Genomic DNA, 11,276 nt, shown 5'->3' on the forward strand with positions numbered 1-11,276 from the left:
AGCAAGAAAGATGCAATCTGGATTGTTGTTGATAGATTGACTAAGTCGGCTCATTTTGTTCTGATACGTACAAACTATTGACTTGATAAGCTGGTTGAATTATATGTTTCTCAGATTGTGAGACTACATGGTGTACCTCTATCTATTATTTCAGATAGAGACCTGAGGTTTACATCGCGGTTTTGGAAGAAATTACAAGATGCACTAGGTACGAAATTACATTTCAACACTGCTTTCTATCCACAAATAGATGGCCAGTCTGAGTGAATCACTTAGATACTTGAGGATATGTTAAGATGTTGCATTCTCGAGTTTGAAGGTACGTGGGAACAATACTTACCTCTGATTGAATTCACATATAATAATAGCTACCAATCGAGCTTCAAAATGGCACCTTATGAGGTTTTGTACATTCATAAATGTCATACGCCATTGTACTGGACTGAGCTCGGTGAAAATAAGATACATGAGGTTGACTTGATCAAAGAGACTGAGTAGAAAGTGAAAGTGATTTGTGAAAGTCTAAAAGCAGCGCCAGATCGTCAAAAGTATTATGCGGATTGGAAACGTAAGGTTATAGAGTTTCAGACCAAAGACAAAGTCTTCTTGAAAGTCTCACCGTGGAAGAAAATACTCAGATTCGGTCGTAAAGGCAAATTGAGTCTGAGATTTATTGGGCCATATGAGGTTATAGAGCGTATCGGGCCCGTTGCTTACAGACTATCATTGCCACCTGAGTTAGAAAAGATCCACAATGTATTTCACGTTTCAATGCTCCGGAGGTATCGATCTGATCCTTCACATTTGATTAGCCCGTCTGAGATTGAAATTTAGCCTAACATGACCTACGAAGAGGAACCAATCCGCATTTTGACCCGTGAGGTTAAAGAGTTGCGGAATAAGAAGATTTTGTTAGTTGAAGTATTGTGGCATAAGCACGGTGTTGAGGAAGCAACATGGGAATCAGAAGTTGCAATGAGAGAACACTATCCGAACCTATTCACTGGTAAGGTTTTCGAGGATGAAAATCACTAAGGGGGGAGAGTTGTAACAGCCTGATTTAGACCGTAATGGAACGGAGGTTTTGGGACCACGAATCTGAGCCGAAAAAATATTTTAAAATTATTTTCTGTGTTTATTTTGTGTGAATTTATATCTATGAAATTTTGATGAATTAATTTCATCATTTAGGTGTCCGATTAAATAAAAGGACTTAATCGCGTAAATTAAAATTTTGGTAATTTCATTTATAAAGGGCCGAATTGTTAGTGGCTTTTAAGGATGAGGGATTTATGTTGTAAATAACCTATAAAGATATTAGTGGGACGGTTAAATACTTATAATATGTAGTTTTTAATATTAAATTATTTAGTTTATAAAAGTAAGTTAATTATTAAAGCATATATATAATATAATATCATAAAATAAACTATGTTTTTCATTCTTTCTTGCACTGAATTTAAACAAAAAGAAAAAGAAAGAACACAAGACTAGGTTCGGCCATCTTCCAAGCAAAAATCAAGGTTCGTTCTTTGTCGGTTTTTGATAATTTCTACGTTTTTGATATCGTTTCTTTGAGTACTACAAAACCCATGCTTGAATTTTTTATTTTGATGAATATTTTGAGTTGTACCATTGTTGATAACTTTTGATTTTTGTTGTTTGATGATGATAAATGAAAGATATGTTTTAGATTAACATATTTTGTATTGGAGTTTTTAATGATTTTGAGTAATTAGGACTTAATTGCAAAAAAAAAAAATTGATGGTCTAAAATGTGAAATAAATGAAATATTTGGGCTTGTATGAACACTAGGAATATTCAGCCAAACATGTGTACCCTGAAATTTTGCATATTTTGTGTTTTGTGCAATAGGGACTAAATTGTAAAAATTGTAAATGTTAGGGGTAAAATGGTAATTTTCCCATTTATGTATTTTTGGACTAAATTGAATGAAAATATGTTTGAATGAGCTTAATTTGAATGTGTTTAGATCAAGAACTAAAGAAATCAGATCTGGACCAGGGAAAAACGAAAGTTGTCGATTAGCAGCCCCGTCCTGTTTTACGACATTCGAGGTAAGTTTATAAGCAAATAGACGTGTTTAATTGTAGTTGAATATTAAATATACATGCTGTTATGAAATGTTTAAATTTGTATTTGATATAGCCGAATATGGATTGGTTTGATTTCTTTCTTTCTGAACTCATTTCGATCAAGTTGCAAGTTCAGAAGTCCCGTATGAACCTTAGGATTAGTTAGGATACATATGTTATGACATAGGATTCCGATATGTGGGTGAGTAAGTCCATGGCATCGAAATGTGATTCTGATATGTGTTTACGAGTAAGACCCTATATGAGACAGTGGCATCGATATGTAGCTACTTGTAAGACCACGTCTGGGACGTTGGCATTGTACTATATATGTGATAATTAGAGTGTCCTATCCGATTTCAAATGGTTCATCGGGCAAAGGAAAATTGTGTACGGATGTGTATTACGAGTTAAATGGCTAGGTATGAAACAACTTGATATCTACTTTGGCTAAGGTATGAAAATACTATGGATTTTTGTTATAAATCATGTGTAATGTTAATGAAGAATTTGTGCATTTGGTATATGTATTTGGCTTATGAACGAATAATATGAGATGATATATTCGACCATATAAGAAACAAGTATACATGTGATGTTATTTAATGAATCATAGGTTTATATATAAAAATAAATAGCTGAATGGTTCAGTAAGTCTATTGAGTTTGAAAGTTGGATATAATATGTTAAATGATTATGTGTGTATTCGGCTTAGATATATAAAATGTCCGTGAAAATGTGTTAATTATACATAATATGGGTTTGAGGTCCAGCATAGAAGTGTTAATAAAATTCGACTAGTTAAAATGGTTGATTATATTACTGATATTTTATTTGCTTATAGCTTACTAAGCTATCATAGCTTACTGTGTATGTTGTTTTTGTTTTATAGATTTAGAAGTCAAGCTGCAAGCTCGGGGACTGTCAGCCAAGCTCATCACACTACCAACTAATTTGGTACCTTTATAAGTCAAGCTTAAATTATGGCATGTATAGGCTGGCTTATATTTTGAAATGTTGGATTTATTTTATGAATGCGTGTATTAAAAAGCCATACAAAAATGGCTAAATCCTTAGGTTTAATCTTAGTTATGTTTCGGTTGTGGTCGAATGTGTTTTAGTTATGATGTTGCATGGCATGATAAATATATTATATGTGTTAATTGTTGTATGTTTAAAAAATGGGTGTTGCAATGACATTGTGTAATTTTCTTTTCATAGCATGTTTACTTGCCACGACTATGACATTGGTATAGGTGAAATGGTCTTGATTTAATAATAAAAGGATATATTCGATTTATGTGCTTGGTTAGGTAATCATCGAACCTGAGTATTGATATATATTATATGTTTCATGAATAAGATTATATATATTATATATTTCATGAATAAGATTTAGTCACATGCATGGTAATCATATTATTTTAAGTGTGATTAAATTGTAGGTAAGTTACACTTACTATATACATACTTCATTGATAGGTCCGAAAATGGTATGATATGTTGATAGTGCATATAATTGCCTGTGACAGATTCGGTGTATGCTTTTGAATTATATTAATGATATGTTTGACGAATGGAGTAAGTATTTCATGTATTAAAGAATGGTTAAAATCTTTGGCTTGCATTCGGCTTTGATTAAGCTATGATTTAAGTTAAAAAAGATTATGATGCCATATAGAATGTTGATCAGATTTGTGTTGCTTTGAAAGTGTATTGAGTATATAAGATTGTAATGGGATATATGTTTTTCATTGGATGCTACATAAAAGTAAGGTAGGTTATACTTTGGCTTGGTAATTGGTCATGATAAAATAGTTGGGATTTTTCACATGTTACTCATTATAATTAATACATGTACTAATGTTGTGGTTGATGCTTATATAATAAGGCGTGAATGGTAGTGAAATTTGTTGAGAATTTATATATTATTTGATAGTACAAATAAATTACCTATAGACCAACACATTAATGTTGTACACTTTTATGAATAAAAAAGGGTTGGTAATAAAATTTTATTTTAATGGATAATTTACTTGAATATTTGCATGACTCGTAAATATATATATATATATGAAAAATAAATAGGCCAAGTGTTCGAAGGAAATTATTGATTCGTTATAAATTACTGTATGTGCAATGATTTGTTCTAGATATATATATATATCTTCAAATTAAATTTTACTTAAACTATATGGTGATTGATAATAAACATATGATTTTATATTAGGTTAAATTATAAGCTTGGATGTAATTTAGACTTTGAATTAATATGGAAATATTCAGATCTATGCTTTTGTCTAGTAATGTCTCGTAACCCCTTTCCGGCACGGATACTGGTTAGGGGTGTTACAGTCTATAACAGTTCACAGCGGTCATGATGTATCCTTTTAATTCATGGGTGGATTACATAAGGACTGTTGTGGGATTCATTGAGGATAACTTGTTGAAACTCCGTATCTTTCATTATGCAAAATCTTCCATGAAAATAGAGTACTCCTTCTTCATTTAGTGTAAAGTCCCCTCACACTCCTTGCTCCACTTGGTGAACTCTCTTCTCAAACTCTTCATCTGAGGCTTGCTTTTCTTTTATTTTTTGTGACGTGAACCCGATTATGAGTTTGTAACTTGATTCATGATTTGAATTCCTGATCATCTAAATAGGTACTTTTACGAGAAATAGGAAATTTTAAGGACTTGGAATTTTATAAGGGTAACGACATAAAAGGATAGAAATGATATAACTTATAAAATGAAAATCAACCTAGAAATGAACCAACACTATATAATAATGTGACCCAATTCCTACAAAGCAAAAGCTAAGTTTAATAAGTTTGGGTTTTAATGAAGATCGGGACCCACTATCTATATGAGATAGGAACGAACGATATAAGTTTGATCACCACACTTTTCAAATGGTTGACAAGGGAAGTGATAATATCAGTTGTGAATGCCATAAGAAGGCAAGTTCTTGATGAGTTCGGTGAAGTTATGAAAATAAGAAAGAGTTTAAACTCACAATATATTAATCAACAAATTCTAATCTCATTACAACTTAATGACTGAATATTTATAGGACAAGGTATGCTAAGGATTCAGCCTTAATGTGAAATACATGGAATAAATGCCTTCTTAAACTCAAATACATGATCTTAGCCATCCATGCACCTTGAAAATGAAAATAGTGGTTTCCATTAATGTGTTGGGACAAAATTCATGGACGCTTGAGGATGAAGAAATATTCAAAAGACAAATTCATCTCCTTTTGTTAGACAGTGGCACTTAATGTGCATGGGAATAGCCAAAAGACAACTTGTAAGCCGCCAAGAACTATTTCTGAGGTCAGAAGTTTCTTGAGGTTAGCTGGTTATTACCGTCACTTTGTCGAAGGGTTTTCAAGCATTGCTGCTCTTTTGACGAAGTTGCTTGAGAAGAACACTTCCTTTGAGTGGATTGATCAAAAGTGTTTTAATAAGCTAAAGTCAATTTTGACCGAAATGTCTCTGGTGACACAGCCGAGTATACGGTCTACAAGGATGCTTTTTATAAGGGATTGGGTTGTGTGTTGATGTAGGAGGGTAGGGTAGTTGCTTATGCGTCAAGGTAGTTGAGGCCGCATGAGTGTAACTGTCTTACTCATGATCTAGAGTTAGCTACCGTAGTCTTCGTGCTCAAGATTTAGCATCACCATCTGTACGATGAGAGGTGTATGATATACATCAATCACAATAGTCTTAAGTATGTCATAACCCAGAAGGAGTTGAACTTGAGACAAAGGCGCTCAATCGAGTTGCTAAAAGATTATGATTGTGTGATCCAGTACCACCCGGGGATGGCGAACCTATTGCAGATGCTTTGAGTCGCAAGTCTTTGGTTAATTTGAGGACTATATTTACAATGTTGTCTGCCTCTGATGATGGGAGTCTGTTTGTTGAACTTCAGGAGAGCCCAGTTCTTTTGCAACAGATTCATAAGTTTCAGGCTTCTGATGAGAGTTTGGCTCGTCGAATTCGTCTGATTGAGTCAGGTGTTCAAGGGGATTTTGATCTCAACTCTGATAGTGTTCTGTGTTTTTGAGGTCGCTTTTGTGTTCTGGAGGACGAGGATCTGAGGCCTTTGATTCTTACAGACGCTTATCATAATAGTCCTTTCACTATGCATCAGGTGGGAATAAGATGTATTAGGACCTTCGAGTTCTGTACTGGTGGCCTGAGTCGAAGAAGGATGTTGCCAAATTTATTATAGGTTGTTTGGTTTGTCATAAGTGAAAGCCGAACATCAGCGTCCATCGGGTTTGCTTCAGCCTATTCAGATTCTAGAGTGAAAATGGGAGAGAATTACAATTGACTTTGTCTCGGGTTTACCTTTGACTCTGATACGTAAGGAGTCGATCTAGGTGATTGTGGATAGATTTACGAAGTCTTCACATTTTCTGCCAATTTGTACGACTTTTAGTCTACATCAGTTAGCTGAGCTCTACATCTGAAAGATTGTTCGTCTTCATGGAGTTCCTATTTCGATCATATCAGATTGAGATCCACTGTTTACTTCGAGATTCTGGAAGGCGTTGCATGAGGCTTTAGGATCGAAGCTTCATTTCATTTCAGCTTATCATCCGCAGTCTGATGGTCAGTTAGAGGGGGTGATCCAGATTCTTGAGTACATGCTTCGTAGTTGTGTTATCAACTTATAAGGTAATTGGGATCGTCACTTGCCATTGGTCTAGTTTGTGTATAATAATAGCTATCAGAAGAGTATTCAGATGGCACCATTTGAGACTTTGTATGATCGAAGGTGTAAGACTCCTTTTTATTGGTCCAATATAGAAGAGAAGTGGAATTTGTGTCTGAGTTGGTTCGGGAGATTGAGGATAAGGCGATACTTATTTGTGAGTAGTTGAAGGTTGCTTCTGATCGACAGAAGTACTATGTTGACCTGAGACGTCGAGACAACAAGTATCAAGTTGGTAATAAGGTGTTTCTGAAGGTTTGGTTATCGAAGAAAGTTTTGAGGTTCGAGTAGAAGGGTAAGCTTAGTCCAAGGTTCATTGGCCCTTATGAGGTTGCCGAGCAGATTGGACCTGTTGCTTATCATTTGTTGTTGTCGCTTGAGCTAGAGTGTATTCAAGACGTTTCCCATGTTTCCATGTTACGAAAGTATAGATCCTATCCTTCTCATGTTTTTCCAGTTGAGGAGATCAAGGTTCAATCTGATCTTTCATATGAAGAGGAACTGGTTCTGATCCTAGCTTGATAAGTTATGGTGCTACGCAATAAGACGGTTCCATTGGTGAATGTTTTGTGGCAAAACCATAAAATTGAGGAAGCCACCTGGGTGTCAGAAAAGTTGATGAAACGTCAGTATCTGTGTAACAACCAATTTTTAGTGAAATTAGAACAATGGTTTCGGAGCAACAAATCCAAAGTAAAAAATTTAGTTTAATATTATTTTATGGTCTACAGTATGATAGAAATATCGTATAAAAGTTTTGTTAAGAAATTTTACCGTTTACATGTCTAATTTGATAAAAACGACTAAATTACATAAAGTGCAAAGGTTGTGTTCTAATAGCTAAAGGTATTAAATAGCTATAGAATTTTAAATTGGAGGTCCTTATATAGTAGTTAGCCATTAAGGTTGATTAGTGGTTAAGCATGAGTAGTCATAATTGAAAATTGAATAAATTATTAAGGTTAATTTTGGAAATTAGTGATTAAAGTTATAATAAATAAAATAAAATAAACTATTATCATCTTTCACCAAAAAATTAAAAAGAAAAAACCTAGCCATGGAAGCTTGAATTTGGGCAAGCTTATTTTGCTCAATTAGATATGTATTTTTATCCCATTTTTTATGATTTCTATGTTTTCGGGATCGTAGTATCTTAATCTAGCTAACTGGGGGATTAATTTACAAAACTAATAAAGTATTAGAGTTTTGATACTAATGAACATGTTTGATTTTTGAAGTTTGATGATAGAAAATGAATGGTTGTTGTTAGATAAACAACTTTTGCAAAGAGATTTTTAGTGAAATTATCAATTAGTGGCTAAGTTTTAAAAAGGTGATAAATTTATGGTAAAATTTGTAAATTTGAGAAATATATGGGCTTTTATTAATATGTATAAGAATCAGCTAGGCTTGGATAAGGATTAAATTGCATGAAATTCATTTTTTAAGCCTAGGGATTAAATTACAAAGAAATTAAAAGTACAGGGCAAAATGGTAAATTTTTCCAAAATTCCATGTTGGATTTATTTGAATGAAAATTATATTGAAATGAGTTAAATTCATTCATATAGATCCTGTCAGCGCTCCTACAAAGTTAGATCGAGGCAAAGAGAAAATATCTGATTAGTCGCCTTCGTATCTATGTACACTTGTCAAGGTAAGTTCGTGTAATTAAATTGTACATTTATATGTTTTTAATTGAATTATTTTTTTCTGAATTGTATAATTGCCATGAATAAATACTGATTGTATACTTGACAATTATCGAGCCCCGTTTGAACTTTAGGAATCCATAGGATACAAATGACATGTCATTAAAGTCACCGATTTCAGCTCTTATGAGCTTCCTCGATACTCACTCGCATGAGCTTCCCGTTATTCAGCTCGGAGAAGCTTACCGTTTACAGCTCGTATAAGCATACATGTACATGAATTGATGGATTACAGTTCATTACACTTCGTGTACTACCCGTGTATCCAACAATATTATTAATGGTTCAATGGGCACAATTCTGTTACGAGATTATATGAGTTCGATATGAACTATTACTAGTATTTACATGAAAAACTAGAAATGTGATTACTTGATGAATCCATCCATGTGTTTGGATCTTATATGTGATTTCATGGCTAATATGTTGGTGATCATGTGTTTAGGCTTTTGGCCAAATTGGTTGACATATGCTATGTTTACTTACCTATGTTATGGATAATGGTAAGTTAAATCCTGTGTTATACAAACTTACTAAGCTTAAATGCTTACTCTGTGCTATTTTTCCATATTTTATAGTAATTTGGAAGCTCGTTCAGTTCAAAAACTTGTTGGAGCTATATCACACTATCCATTGGCTCTTTTGGTGCTTTCAGTAAATTAGTTCCGGTTATAATGGCATGTATAGGTTAATTTGGCCAATGTTGGCATAGAAGTTTTTTGTTGAGATTAGACACTTAAATGGCTTGTGTTTGGTATATTTGATGTGTATATATGTGGGCTTATCATGATTGATATGTGTTTGATATGGTAGAATGAAAGAAAGTAAAATGTGGCTTGAATATGCATATATGTATTTGGTCATTTAGGTAAGTTTCGATACTTGGTTGAGATGTTTTTAAGTTGTCATTTGCGGTGCCTAAGGGCATATTGGTTGTATGTGGTGATATTTCTTGTCTAAGACTTGATTTTGGCTTGTTTTGAATGCCTTATTATGGCTTGTTGATGTGCAAAAATGTTGAGTTAGGTTGGTGTCAAATTGGGTGAGAAATGTCGCTTGGAAAATGGTCTATTTTCATCTACACGGGCAGAGACACAAACATGTGTCTCAGCCGTGTATGACAATCGGCCAGGTGACACCGCCATGTGTCCCTTGTATCTTTTAAAATGCATAAGTCAGTATGCTCACATAGCCTAGCACACAGGGTGTGGCTTGGCCGTATGGCCCAAGTCAGGGAGTTACATGGGCTGGGACATGGTCGTGTGTCCCCATTTCAAATGTCCACACAGTTTAAGACACGGGTGTGTCTCTTGGCCGTGTGGGTCACACGGCTTGGCCACACCGATGATAGCTACATTGATGACACTTCTAATACAAAAAGATGTTAAGTTAGAATGGTTTGATAAATATCAACAAAGTTTTAACCAGTTGAAAGTCCTGTTGATCGAAGCACCAGTTTTGCAATAGTGTTCTTCTTACTCTCTCAAAGGTAAGAACGAAAAAAATTGATATGGGGAAAGAGTATTGTCTTTTTTTATGTTCAACTTTGGTTTGTCATTAGCCAATTTGAGGAAGGAAAAAAAAAACATGTGTTAACTATAGTTGATAATCTTGAGGAAGAGTTTGCTTTGATCCGTGAAATTGTTGATACTTATAATTATATGGCTATGGATACTGAGTTCTCGGGTGTGGTTCTACACCCTGTGGGAACTTTCAAGAATATAAATGATTATAATTTCCAAACTTTGAAAGATATTATTGATATTTTGAAATTGATCCAATTGGGTCTCACTTTTTCGAATAAGAATGGGAGCCTTCCCACCTGTGGAACTGATAGCTTTTGCATTTGGCAATTCATTTTTCGTGAGTTTAATTTAAGCGAAGATATCTTTGCTAGTAATTCAATCGAGTTATTGTGCTAGTGTGAAATTGATTTCAAGAAGAATAATGAGAAAGGTATCGATGTGAAGCGGTTCGGTGAGCTTTTGATGTCATCTGGGGTTGTGTTGAATGGTGATGTCCATTGGGTCACCTTTCATAGTGGATACGACTTCAAGTACTTGCTTAAGCTTTTGACTTCCAGAAGTTTACCTAATAGTCAAGCTGGGTTTTTCGATTTGATCAAGATATATTTCCCCATGGTATACGATATCAAGGACATGATGAAGTTTTGCAACAGCCTTCGTAGTGGCTTGAACAAGCTTGTCGAGTTGTTGGAAGTGGAAAGAGTCGGTGTTGGTTCCGAAAGTTTGCTCACCTCGTGCACCTTTAGGAAGTTGATAGGTAACTTTTTCAACGGCTCCACAAAGAAATATGCAAGTGTATTGTATAGCCTAGGTGTCCAGAATTGACAGAATACTAATTAGAAGAAAATAATCGGAAAAAAAAAGTTGATGGATGTACACTACTTAGAGTTTGAGCCCAAATTTTCTTTGTATACATTGTCAAAAAAAAAGGGTATTGTTGATTTAGCTGTGACTTTTCTCCTTTTGCTTGTATTGTAACTGAAACCTTAACTAGTTTTTCTAGTTGAAGTCCAGTGTAAATTATGTAGTTAGTGTTTCTATCTTTTTTAATAATAATCATAATCATTTTCATCTTATTGACTTGGATTATATTTCTACAGTTTGTGTTTATTTCTGCAAAGTTCTATTTATTTCAATTGCTAACTGCACTGGGATCCTCTTGAATAATCTCAGAACTTATTTGTATCTTGTCGAATTGGCCTTTGTGCAT

General features: G+C 34.2%; 1 pseudogene; it reads left to right on the forward strand.

Annotated features, from left to right (window-relative positions):
* Window positions 1-840: 840 nt before the first annotated feature.
* LOC108464773 (uncharacterized) lies at window positions 841-10,891 on the forward strand (annotated as a pseudogene).
* Window positions 10,892-11,276: the final 385 nt, after the last annotated feature.

Source organism: Gossypium arboreum, chromosome 2 (genome assembly GCF_025698485.1).
Source record: "Gossypium arboreum isolate Shixiya-1 chromosome 2, ASM2569848v2, whole genome shotgun sequence".
Lineage (NCBI taxonomy): Eukaryota > Viridiplantae > Streptophyta > Magnoliopsida > Malvales > Malvaceae > Gossypium > Gossypium arboreum.